Raw genomic sequence first — 13,052 nt, 5'->3', positions numbered from 1 at the left:
AAGGCTAAACCTAACCCTCTCCATAACACCTAACTCCTAACATTAACCCTAACCCTAACCCTAAAACTAACTTCTAAGCCTAACCCTAACCCTGACCCTAACACTAAATCTAAGTTTTAGCCCTGACCCTAAGCCTAACCCTAACCCTAACCTCTAACCCTAAACATAAACCTAACCCTAACCCTAACACTAATCCTAAACAAAACCCTAATCCTAACCCTAAACCTAAGCTTTAACCCTAACCCTAACACTTACACTAACTTCTAAACCTAACCCTAACCCTATCTCAAATGCTAACCCTAAATCTAACGCTAACCTCTAACCATAACCCTAACCCTAATACTAACCCTAACACTAAACTTAACACTAATCTCAAACCGTAACTCTAACCCTAACTCTAACCCTAACCCTAACACTAACCTCTAAACCTAAACCTAAAACTAACCCTAACCCTAAACTTAACATCTAACCCTAACCCTAAACCTTACCCTTAAATTAACCCTAACCGAATCACTAACCCTAACCTTAAACCTAACCCTAACCCTAACCCTAACCCTAAACCTAAACCTAACCCTAAACCTTACCGTAACCCTAAACCCTAAACTTAAATCTAACATTATCACTAACCCTAACCGTAACACTAACCCTAAACCTAACCCGATCCCTAAACCTAACCCTAACTCCTACCCTAAGCCTAACCCTAACCCTAACCCTAACACTAAACTCTAACCCTAAACCTAACCCTAACAATAACCGTAACCCTTACCCTAAACCTTACCCTATAACTACCCTAACCCTAAACCTAAACCTAAAACTAACCCTAACCCTAATCCTAACCCTAAAACTAAGCTTTAACCCTAACCCTAACCCTAACCCTAACCATAGCCCTAACCATAATACTAAACTCTAACCCTAACACTAAACCTACCCTCCAACCCTAATCCAAAACCTAAACCTATCCCTAACCCTAAGGTAAACCGTAAACCTAATCGTAACCTTAAACCTAAATCTAACCCTAACCCTAACACTAACTAAAACCCTAAACCCTAACACTAACCCTAACACTATCACTGACCCTAACCTTAACACTAACCCTAACCCTAACACTAACCCTTAACCCTAACCCTAACAATAAGCCTAACAAAAACCTAACTTATACTCCTAACCCTAACACTAACTCTAAACCTCAAACTAACCCTAACCCTAAACCTAAACCTAAAATCTCAACCTAAGCCTTACAGTAACACTAATGCCAAACCCTAATCCTAAACCTTACCCTAACCCTAACCTAATAGTAACCAAAACACTAACCGTAACTTGAAGGCTAACCCTAAACCTATCCCTAACACCTAACACCTAAACAAAACCCTAAACCTAACCCTAACCCTAACTAAAACCCTAAACCTAACTCTAACCATAAACGTATCCCTAAACCTAACTCTAACAGTAAACCTAACCCTAAACCTAATGCTAAGACTAAACTCTAACCCTAACCCAAACCCTAACAATAACCTAACACTAATGCTAAACCTATCTTCTAACCCTAAACCTAAGCCTTACTCTATCCCTAACCCTAACACTAAACCTAACCTCAACCTAACCCTAAACATAAACATAACCCTAACCAAAACCCTAAACCCTAACACTAACCCTAACATGATCGCCAACCCTAAGCCTAAAACTAAACCTAAACGTAACCCTAAATATAACCCTAGCCCTAACCCTAACCCTAAGCCTTACTCTATCCCTAACCCTAAACCTAACCCCAACCCTAACCCTAAACCTAAGCCTTACTCTATCCCTAACGCTAAACCTAACCCTAAACCAAACCTAACCCAAACCCTACCCTACCACGAAGCCTAACACAAACCTAACTTCTAACCCTAAACCTAACCCTAACTCAAAACCTCAATGTAACCCTAACCATAACCCTAACACTAACCCTAAATCTTACCCTAACACTAACACTAACTCTAAACTCTAACCTAAATCTAACCATAACCCTAAACCTAACAATAAGCCTAACCTCTAAACCTTAGCCTAATCTGAACCCAAACACTAACCATAAACCTAAGCCTACTCCTAACCCTAACCCTAACATTTAACCGGAACCCTAAACCTAACCCTAACAATCTAACCCAAACCCTAACCGTAACCATAACCCCAAACACCAAACCCTAATCCTAACCCTAACACTAACCTTAACCCTAAACCCAATCTGAATCCTAACCCTAACCCTAACCCTAATCCTGTCAACCCTAAACCTAACCCTAACCCTAACCCTTAAACTAACCTTAACCCTAAGCTTAATCCTAAAACTAAACCTAACCCGAACCCAAAACATAACCATAACACTAACACTAAACCTAAACCTAACCTATCTCTAACCCCTAACCCGAAACCTAACCCTAACCTTAAACCTAAACCTAATGCTAACACTAACCCTAATCCTAAAACTAAACCTAAACCTAACCCTTACGCTGAACCTAACCTAATCGTAACACTAACCCTAACTATAATCCGAAGAATAACCCTAACACTATTCCTAACACTTATACCCTAACCCTAAGCCTAACCCCAACCCTAACCCTAACCGTAACACTGACCCTAACCCTAACCCAAACCCTAACCCTAACACTAACACTAACCCTAACCATAGTCCTAAACCTTAACACCAACCCTAATCCTAAACCTAACCCTAACCCTAACACTAACCCTAACCGAAACCCAATCCTAACCCTAATCATACCCTAACCCTAACCCTGTCTAAGCCTAACCATAAACCTTGCCCTAACACTAACCCTTAAACTAACCTCTAACCTTAACCTTTAATCCTAAAACTAACCCTAACCTTAACATTAACCATAACCATAACACTAACACTGACCATAAACTCTAAACCTAACCATAAACCTAACCCTAACACTAACCCTAGCCCTAACGTTAACACATACCTCTAAGCCTAACCCTAACCCTAACCCTAGTCCTAAACCTTAACATCAACCCTAATCCTAAACCTAACCCTAACCCTAACACTAACCCTAACCGAAACCCAATCCTAACTCAAACCATACCCTAACCCTAACCCTGTCTAAGCCTAACCATAACCCTAGCCCCAACACTAACCCTTAAACTAACCTCTAACCCTAACCTTTAATCCTAAAACTAATCCTAACCTTAACACTAACCATAACCGTAACACTAACACTACCCCTAACGCTAACACATGCCTCTAAGCCTAACCCTAACCCTAACCCTAGTCCCAAACCTTAACACCAAACCCTAATCCTAAACCTAACCCTAACCCTAACACTAACCCTAACCCATACCCGAACACTAACAATAACACTAAATTCTAACACTAATGCTAACCATAAACCTAGGCCTAAACGTAGCCTAAACTCTAACCCTAACCTTAATCCGAACCGAACACTAACCATAACCTTAACCCTAACCCTAAACCTAATCTCGAACCCTAACCAGAAGCCGAACCTTAATCCTAACCCTAACGACAAGTCCTAACCCTAATCCTAACCCTAACCCTAACCTCTAAACCTAACCCAAACCCTAACCCTAACCCTAACCTTAACCTTAACCATAATTCTAATGTTAAACCTAAGCTTAAAGTCTAACCCTAACCCTAACCATAACCATAAATCTAACGCTAACCTCTAACCCTACCCATAACCCTAACCCTAAACTTAACCCTAATGCGAACCGTAACCCTAACCGTAACTGTAACGCAAACCCTAACCTCTAACCATAACCCTAACCCTAACCTTAACCCTAACCATAATTCTAATGTTAAACCTAAGCTTAAAGTCTAACCCTAACCCTAACCATAACCATAAATCTAACGCTAAGCTCTAACCCTACCCATAACCCTAACACTAATCTTAACCCTAACGCGAACCGTAACCCTAACCCTAACTCTAACGCAAACCCTAACCTCTAACCCTAAACCTAAGCCTAAACCTCACCCTAAAGCTAAAACTAACTTTTAAGCCCAACCCTAAACCTAACCCTAATCCTACACCTAATCCTAACCCTAACCGTAATGCTAACACTATCCCTAAACCCTAAACCTAAAACAAACCCAAAAACTAACTCTAACAGTAACACTAACAATAAACCTAACCGTAACACTAACCCTAAGCATTACTTTAAGGCTAAAACTAACACTCTCCATAACACCTAACTCCTAACACTAACCCTAACCCTAACCCTAACTCTAAACCTCAATGTAACCCTAACCCTAACCCTAACCTCTAACCCTAAACCGAACCCTAACCCTAACACTAACCCTAACCCTTACCCTAACACTAACACTAACTCTAAACTCTAACCTAACCCTAGCCATAATCCTAAACCTAATCATAAGCCTAACCTCTAAACCTTAGCCTAATCTGAACCCAAAAACTAACCATAAACCTAACCCTACTCCTAACCGTAACCCTAACTTCTTACCCGAACTGTAACCCTAACCCTAACAATCTAACCCTATCCCCTAACCCTAACCCCCAATACCAAACCCTAATCCTAACCCTAACACTAACCCTAACCCTAATCCCAATCCAAATCTTAACCCTAACCCTAACCCTGTCTAACCCTAAATCTAACCCTAAGCCTAACCCTTAAACTAACCTTAACCCTAAGCTTAATCCTAAAACTAAACCTAACCCGAACCCAAAACATAACCATAATGCTAACACTAACCCTAAACCTAACCTATCCCTAACCCCTAACCCCAACCCTAATCCGAACCCTAACCTTAACCCTAAACCTAATGCTAAAACTAACCCTAATCCTAAAACTAAGCCTAAACCTAACCCTTATGCTCACCCAAACACTAACCCTAATTGTAATCCGAAACCTAACCCTAACGCTATTCCTAACACCTATCCCCTAACCCTAAGCCTAACCCGAACACTAACCCTAACCCTAACCCTAACCAATAACCCTAACCCTAACCCTAAAACTAAACCTAATCCTAGTCCTAAACGCTAACACCAAATCCTAATCCTAAACCTAACCCTAACCCTAACACTAACCCAAACCCTAACCGAAACCCAATCCTAACCCTAACCATACCCTAACCCTAACCCTGTCTAAGCCTAACCCTAACACTAACCCTTAAACTAACCTCTAACCCTAACCTTTAATCCTAAAACTAACCCTAAGAATAACACTAACTATAAACCCCAAACCTAACCCTAAACCTAACCCTAACACTAACCCTACCCCTAAGGCTATCACATACCTCTAAGCCTAACCCTAACCCTAACCCTAACACTAACCCTAACCCATACCTGAACACTAACAACAACACTAAATTCTAACACTAACCCTAACCACAACCCTAAGCCTAAACATAACCTAAAATCTAACCCTAACTTTAATCCAAAACGAACACTAACCCTAACCTTAACCCTAACACTAAACTTAATCTAACCATAACACTAACCCTAACCCTAAACCTAAACCTATAATCTAACCCTAATCCAACCCCTAACCCTAACCCTTACCCTAACCCTAACCCTAACCCTTAACCCTAACGCTAACCCTAAAACTAAACCTAGACCAAACCATAATGCTAACCCTAACTGCAAACCTAAAACCTAAACCTAAAAACATCCCTAACCCTAACACTAACTCTACCCCTAAGCCTAACCCTAACCCTATCCCTAACCCTAACCCTAAAACTAACCCTAACAGTAACCCAAAATCTAATGGTAAACTCTAACCATTATGCTAACCTTAACCCTAACCCTAACGCTAACCCTAAACCTAAACTCGAACAGTAAGCCGAACACTAACTCTAACCCTAACCCTAACCTCTAATCCTAACCCAAACTCTAACCTTAACCCTAACGTCTAACACTAAACCTAACCCTAACCTGACCCTAACCTAAACCTAACCCTAACACTAAATCTAAACATAAATTCTAACCCTAACCCTAACCCTAACCCTAACCCAAAAACTAACCCTAACCCTAACCCTAAACACTAACACAAAACTAACTCTAACACTAGGTCTAAACCTAACAATATCACTAAAGATAATCCTAACCCTAACCCTAACCGTGAACCTAAGCCTAACCCTAACCCTGTCCCTAACAAATATCCGCTAAACCTAACTCTAAACCTAACCCTAACCCTAACATTAACCCTAACCCTAACCCGAACACTAACACTAACCCTAACCCTAACCCTAACTCTAACCCTAAACCTAATCGTAACCCTAACCCTAACTGTAATCCGAAGCCTAACACTAACCCTATCCCTAACACCTATCCCCTAGCCCTAATTCTAACCCTAAACCTAACCCTAATTCTAAACTTAACCCTAACCTCTAGCCCTAACACTAACGCTAACCCTAACCCTAACCTCTAACCCTAACACTAGCCCTAAACCTAATCCTAACCCGAACCCTAACCTCGAACCCTAACCCTAAACCTAATCCTAATCCTAAAGCCTAAAGACAAACCCTAATGCTAACCCTAACCCTAACACGAACCCTAACCCAAACCCAATCCAAACCCTAACCCTACCCTAACCCTAACCCTGTCTAAACCTAACCCTAAAACTAACCCTACCCCTAAAACTAACCTCTAAACCTAACCTTAATCCTAAAACTAACCCTAAACCCAACCTTAACACTAACCTTACCCCTAACGCTAACACATACCTCTAACCCTAACCCTAACACTAAACGTAACCCTATCCCTAACACTAACCCTAACCCTAACACTAACCCTAACACTAACCCTAACCCTAACCCCAAACCCAATCCTAACATTAAGCATAACTTTAACAGTAACACTAAACCTAACCCCTACCCTAAAACTAACCGTAACCCTAACCCTAACCCTAACCCTAACCTTAACCCTAACCATAATTCTAATGTTAAACCGAAGCTTAAAGTCTAACCCTAACCCTAACCATAACCATAACCAAAAATCTAACGCTAACCTCTAACCCTACCCATAACCCTAACCCTAAACCTAACCCTAACGCGAACCCTAACCCTAAACGCAAACCTTAACCCTAACCCTAACTCTAATGCAAACCCTAACCTCTAACCCTAACCTAAGCCTAACCCTAACCCTAACCCTAAAACTAACTTTTAACCCTAACCCTAAACCTAACCCTAAACCTACACCTAATCCTAACCCTAACCGTAACGCTAACACTATCCCTAAACCCTAAACCTAAAACAAACCCAAAAGCTAACTCTAACAGTAACACTAACACTAAACCTAACCGTAACACTAACCCTAAGCATTACTTTAAGGCTAAACATAACCCTCTCCATAACACCTAACTCCTAACACTAACCCTAACCCTAACCCTAAAACTAACTTCAAAGCATAACCCTAACCCTGACACTAACACTAAATCTAAGTTTTAACCCTGACCCTAAGCCTAACCCTAACCCTAACCCCTAACCCTAAACCTAAACCTAACCCTAACCCTAACACTAATCCTAAACAAAACCCTAATCCTAACCCTAAACCTAAGCTTTAACCCTAACCCTAAGACTTACACTAACTTCTAAACCTAACCCTAACCCTATCTCAAATGCTAACCCTAAATCTAACGCTAACCTCTAACCATAACCCTAACCCTAATACTAACCCTAACGCTAAACTTAACACTAATCTCAAACCGTAACTCTAACCCTAACTCTAACCCTAACCCTAACACTAACCTCTAAACCTAAACCTAACCCTAACCCTAACCCTAACCCTAACCTTAACCCTAAACCTAAACCTAAACCTAACCCTAAACCTTACCGTAACCCTAAACCCTAAACTTAAATTTAACATTATCACTAACCCTAACCGTAACACTAACCCTAAACCTAACCCGATCCCTAAACCTAACCCTAACTCCTACCCTAAGCCTAACCCTAACCCTAACCCTAACACTAAACTCTAACCCTAAACCTAACCCTAACAATAACGGTAACCCTTACCCTAAACCTTACTCTATAACTACCCTAACCCTAAACCTAAACCTAAACCTAACCCTAACCCTAATCCTAACCCTAAAACTAAGCTTTAACCCTAACCCTAACCCTAACCCTAACCATAGCCCTAACCATAATACTAAACTCTAACCCTAACACTAAACCTACCCTCCAACCCTAATCCAAAACCTAAACCTATCCCTAACCCTAAGGTAAACCGTAAACCTAATCGTAACCTTAAACCTAAATCTAACCCTAACCCTAACACTAACTAAAACCCTAAACCCTAACACTAACCCTAACACTATCACTAACCCTAACCTTAACACTAACCCTAACCCTAACACTAACCCTTAACCCTAACCCTAACAATAAGCCTAACAAAAACCTAACTTCTACTCCTAACCCTAACACTAACTCTAAACCTCAAACTAACCCTAACCCTAAACCTAAACCTAAAATCTCAACCTAAGCCTAACAGTAACACTAATGCCAAACCCCAATCCTAAACCTTACCCTAACCCTAACCTAATAGTAACCAAAACACTAACTGTAACCTGAAGGCTAACCCTAAACCTATCCCTAAAACCTAACACCTAAACAAAACCCTAACCCTAACCCTAACCCTAACTAAAACCCTAAACCGAACTCTAACCATAAACGTATCCCTAAACCTAACTCTAACAGTAACCCTAACCGTAAACCTAATGCTAAGACTAAACTCTAACCCTAACCCAAACCCTAACAATAACCTAACACTAATGCTCAACCTATCTTCTAACCCTAATCCTAAGCCTTACTCTATCCCTAACCCTAACACTAAACCTAACCTCACCCTAACCCTAAACATAAACATAACCCTAACCAAAACCCTAAACCGTAACACTAACCCTAACATGATCGCCAACCCTAACCCTAAAACTAAACCTAAACGTAACCCTAAATCTAACCCTAGCCCTAACCCTAACTCTAAGCCTTACTCTATCCCTAACCCTAAACCTAACCCTAACCCTAACGCTAACCCTAAGCCTTACTCTATCCCTAACGCTAAACCTAACCCTAAACCTAACCCGAACCCGAACCCTAACCCTAACACGAAGCCTAACACAAACCTAACTTCTAAACCTAAACCTAACCCTAACTCAAAACCTCAATGTAACCCTAACCATAACCCTAACACTAACACTAAATCTTACCCTCACACTAACACTAACTCTAAACTCTAACCTAAATCTAACCATAACTCTAAACCTAACAATAAGCCTAACCTCTAAACCTTAGCCTAATCTGAACCCAAAAACTAACCATAAACCTAACCCTGCTCCTAACCGTAACCCTAACTTCTTACCTGAACTCTAACCCTAACCCTAACAATCTAACCCTATCCCCTAACCCTAACCCCCAATGCCAAACCCTAATCCTAACCCTAACACTAACCCTAACCCTAATCCCAATCCAAATCTTAACCCTAACCCTAACCCTGTCTAACCCTAAATCTAACCCTAAGCCTAACCCTTAAACTAACCTTAACCCTAAGCTTAATCCTAAAACTAAACCTAACCCGAACCCAAAACATAACAATAATGCTAACACTAACCCTAAACCTAACCTATCCCTAACCCCTAACCCCAACCCTAGTCCTAACCCTAACCTTAACCCTAAACCTAATGCTAAAACTAACCCTAATCCTAAAACTAAGCCTAAACCTAACCCTTATGCTGACCCTAACACTAACCCTAATTGTAATCCGAAACCTAACCCTAACCCTATTCCTAACACCTACCCCCTAACCCTAAGCCTAACCCGAACACTAACCCTAACCATAACACTAATCCTGACCGTAACCCAAACCCTAACCCTAACCCTAACCCTAGTCCTAAACCCTAACACCAAACCCTAATCCTAAACCTAACCCTAACCCTAACACTAACCCAAACCCTAACCGAAACCCAATCCTAACCCTAACCATACCCTAACCCTAACCCTGTCTAAGCCTAACCCTAACCCTAACCCTAACACTAACCCTAACCCATGCCTGAACACTAACAACAACACTAAATTCTAACACTAACCCTAACCACCACCCTAAGCCTAAACATAACCTAAAATCTAACCCTAACTTTAATCCAAAACGAACACTAACCCTAACCTTAACCCTAACCCTAAACTTATTCTAACCATAACACTAACCCTAACCCTAAACCTAAACCTATCCTCTAACCCTAATCCTACCCCTTACCCTAACCCTAACCCTAACCCTAACCCTAACCCTTAACCCTAACCCTAACCCTAAAACTAAACCTAGACCAAACCATAATGCTAGCCCTAACTGCAAACCTAAAACCTAACCCTAAAAATATCCCTAACTCTAACCCTAACACTAACTCTACCCCTAAGCCTAAACCTAACCCTATCCCTAACCCTAACCCTATCCCTAACCCTAAAACTAACCCTAACAGTAACCCAAAATCTAATGCTAACCTCTAACCATTACACTAACCTTAACCCTAACCCTAACGCTAACCCTAAACCTAAACTCGAACAGTAAGCCGAACACTAACTCTAACCCTAACCCTATCCTCTAATCCTAACCCAAACTCTAACCTTAACCCTAACGTCTAACACTAAACCTAACCCTAACCTGACCCTAACCCTAACACTAAATCTAAACATAAATTCTAACCCTAACCCTAACCCTAAAACTAACCCTAACCCTAACCCTAAACACTAACACAAAACTAACTCTAACACTAGGTCTAAACCTAACAATATCACTAAAGATAATCCTAACCCTAACCCTAACCGTAAACCTAAGCCTAACCCTAACCCTGTCCCTAACAAATATCCGCTAAACCTAACTCTAAACCTAACCCTAACCCTAACATTAACCCTAACCCTAACCCGAACACTAACACTAACCCTAACCCTAACCCTAACTCTAACCCTAAACCTAATCGTAACCCTAACCCTAACTGTAATCCGAAGCCTAACACTAACCCTATCCCTAACACCTATCCCCTAGCCCTAATTCTAACCCTAAACCTAACCCTAATTCTAAACTTAACCCTAACCTCTAGCCCTAACACTAACGCTAACCCTAACCCTAACCTCTAACCCTAACACTAGCCCTAAACCTAATCCTAACCCGAACCCTAACCTCGAACCCTAACCCTAAACCTAATCCTAATCCTAAAGCCTAAAGACAAACCCTAATGCTAACCCTAACCCTAACACGAACCCTAACCCAAACCCAATCCAAACCCTAACCCTACCCTAACCCTAACCCTGTCTAAACCTAACCCTAAAACTAACCCTACCCCTAAAACTAACCTCTAAACCTAACCTTAATCCTAAAACTAACCCGAAACCCAACCCTAACACTAACCTTACCCCTAACGCTAACACATACCTCTAACCCTAACCCTAACACTAAACGTAACCCTATCCCTAACACTAACCCTAACCCTAACACTAACCCTAACACTAACCCTAACCCTAACCCCAAACCCAATCCTAACATTAAGCATAACTTTAACAGTAACACTAAACCTAACCCCAACCCTAAAACTAACCGTAACCCTAACCCTAACCCTAACCCTAACCTTAACCCTAACCATAATTCTAATGTTAAACCTAAGCTTAAAGTCTAACCCTAACCCTAACCATAACCATAACCAAAAATCTAACGCTAACCTCTAACCCTACCCATAACCCTAACCCTAAACCTAACCCTAACGCGAACCCTAACCCTAAACGCAAACCTTAACCCTAACCCTAACTCTAATGCAAACCCTAACCTCTAACCCTAAACCTAAGCCTAACCCTAACCCTAACCCTAAAACTAACTTTTAACCCTAACCCTAAACCTAACCCTAAACCTACACCTAATCCTAACCCTAACCGTAATGCTAACACTATCCCTAAACCCTAAACCTAAAACAAACCCCAAAACTAACTCTAACAGTAACACTAACACTAAACCTAACCGTAACACTAACCCTAAGCATTACTTTAAGGCTAAACCTAACCCTCTCCATAACACCTAACTCCTAACACTAACCCTAACCCTAACCCTAACTCTAAACCTCAATGTAACCCTAAACCTAACCCTAACCTCTAACCCTAAACCGAACCCTAACCCTAACACTAACCCTAAACCTTACCCTAACACTAACACTAACTCTAAACTCTAACCTAACCCTAGCCATAATCCTAAACCTAATCATAACCCTAACCTCTAAACCTTAGCCTAATCTGAACCCAAAAACTAACCATAAACCTAACCCTACTCCTAACCGTAACCCTAACTTCTTACCTGAACTCTAACCCTAACCCTAACAATCTAACCCTATCCCCTAACCCTAACCCCCAATGCCAAACCCTAATCCTAACCCTAACACTAACCCTAACCCTAATCCCAATCCAAATCTTAACCCTAACCCTAACCCTAACCCTGTCTAACCCTAAATCTAACCCTAAGCCTAACCCTTAAACTAACCTTAACCCTAAGCTTAATGCTAAAACTAAACCTATCCCGAACCCAAAACATAACCATAATGCTAACACTAACCCTAAACCTAACCTATCCCTAACCCCTAACCCCAACCCTAATCCTAACCCTAACCTTAACCCTAAACCTAATGCTAAAACTAACCCTAATCCTAAAACTAAGCCTAAACCTAACCCTTACGCTGACCCTAACACTAACCCTAATTGTAATCCGAAACCTAACCCTAACCCTATTCCTAACACCTATCCCCTAACCCTAAGCCTAACCCGAACACTAACCCTAACCATAACACTAATCCTGACCGTAAGCCAAACCCTAACCCTAACCCTAACCCTAGTCCTAAACCCTAACACCAAACCCTAATCCTAAACCTAACCCTAACACTAACCCTAACACTAGCCCTAAACCTAACACTAACCCAAACCCTAACACTAACCCTAACACTAACACTAACCCAAACCCTAACCGAAAACCAATCCTAACCCTAACCATACCCTAACCCTAACCCTGTCTAAGCCTAACCCTAACACTAACCCTTAAACTAACCTCTAACCCTAACCTTTAATCCTA

Source organism: Cavia porcellus, unplaced genomic scaffold (assembly GCF_034190915.1).
Source record: "Cavia porcellus strain 051 isolate PalLab524CR breed Dunkin Hartley unplaced genomic scaffold, mCavPor4.1 scaffold_18, whole genome shotgun sequence".
Taxonomy (NCBI): Eukaryota; Metazoa; Chordata; class Mammalia; order Rodentia; family Caviidae; genus Cavia; species Cavia porcellus.
This window is presented reverse-complemented; position numbering follows the sequence as displayed.